At 71.3% G+C, this 1,399-nt stretch overlaps 1 non-coding gene across 1 annotated transcript; it reads right to left on the bottom strand.

Annotated features, from left to right (window-relative positions):
• Positions 1-710: 710 nt before the first annotated feature.
• LOC111824772 lies at positions 711-840 on the bottom strand. The gene has a single exon (XR_002827850.1). It is a non-coding gene; the product is annotated as a small nucleolar RNA SNORA17 (small nucleolar RNA).
• Between the last annotated feature and the right edge of the window lie 559 nt (positions 841-1,399).

Genomic DNA, 1,399 nt, shown 5'->3' with positions numbered 1-1,399 from the left:
GGCGTCACAGTGCAGCAGCAGCTGATCTGTGTGCGCAGTCAGCACCGCAGGGCAGCGCCCTGTCCCCCCACCCCACCCCACCGGCGCCTTTCTGACCCCAGACGGGCACCAGAGCAGAAAGCAAGCACCGGGCCGCCACTCTGGCCCCCGGTTCAGGGTCTGAAGAGCCTGGGGAACACGTGCAGCCAGGAGGCCCGCCCTACAGACTGCTGCACCCCGGGGGGCTCCCAGTGAGGTCCCCACACCGAGGGGAGGGTGTCCGCACGGGAAGCGAGTCCTCGGGGACGTCAGGCCTCACTCGCCCGAGGTTCCCCTGGCCTGTGGCACCGTCTGGAACCTCTAGCAGGATTTCGGGTGCGTTGGGTGCACAGCCATAGACTTGCATTAGGCGGCAGAGCAGCTACCCACGAACACCCCGCAACACTCACACCCACTGAAGACTTTGAATTATGGGGTCGCTAGGTGACATTTTTTGCCCCAAAGGAAAATTCCGCTGCCGCTTTTCTTATCCACGCGGCAGTAAGCAATGCTCAGACCGTCACCAAGCCCCAAACTACTCACCTGCCCCACTCGGCCCTGCGCCGGCTCCTACCTCCTGCCGTCAGACGCATGCGGGCCGCGATCGGGGGCCAGCCGCGACCTAGGAGAATCGAGGAGCTTTCACCCCACGGGCTCGGGCCGCCACCCCGCCAGCAGCCCAGAGCGCGCCCCGTGTCAGGCCGTCAACCATCCAGGCGCCCACGGCCAGGGCGCTGGGCGTAGGCGAGCCTCTCTGCTCTCTGCCGCCTAATGACGCAGGCGCGGCACGGCAGCCACACCTGCAACGCCTCTAGGGGCAGTGCGCGCGCGGACAGCCCACGCTCCCTCCACCCCACCCCCCGGGCCCGCGGCCACCGAGGCCTCCCACGGCAGGGCCTGCATCTGCAGCTGCACCGGGGACCCCCTGCTCCAGCGCCGACTGTGGGCTCACCCGGGCCCAGGACGCCCTCCCGGAGCTCGGCTGCCGGCAGGCAGGCTCCCCGGAGAGGTCACCGAGGCCACAGGGGAGCCGCCGGACCGCAGGCCCCCGGGCACCAGGCCCCCGCGCCAGCCGGGGCGTCCATCCCCCCTCTACAGCAAGAACACGTGGCCCAGAGCTCGGAGGCGTCCGCAGGCCCAGCCCGCCGCTCCCTCACCGTCCCCGCCTCCTCTCCACGGGGCGCGCCATCCGGAGGCTCCAAACCGGCGGGCCCCTCGTGGGGAGGGTGCCGCCGGGGCCACAGACGCCGGGGCCGCGCGGAACAGCCACGGACGCAGCCATCGCCGCCGCCCCGCCGCCCGGAAAGAGCGCGAGAGCGCGAGCGGCGCCCTTTATAGCGCGGACGGCGGCCCCGAGGCCCAAGCCGCGCCCACCGCTCCC

The sequence above is a fragment of the Myotis lucifugus genome, unplaced genomic scaffold (assembly GCF_000147115.1).
Source record: "Myotis lucifugus unplaced genomic scaffold, Myoluc2.0 scaffold_6483, whole genome shotgun sequence".
NCBI lineage: Eukaryota > Metazoa > Chordata > Mammalia > Chiroptera > Vespertilionidae > Myotis > Myotis lucifugus.
This window is presented reverse-complemented; position numbering and strand designations above follow the sequence as displayed.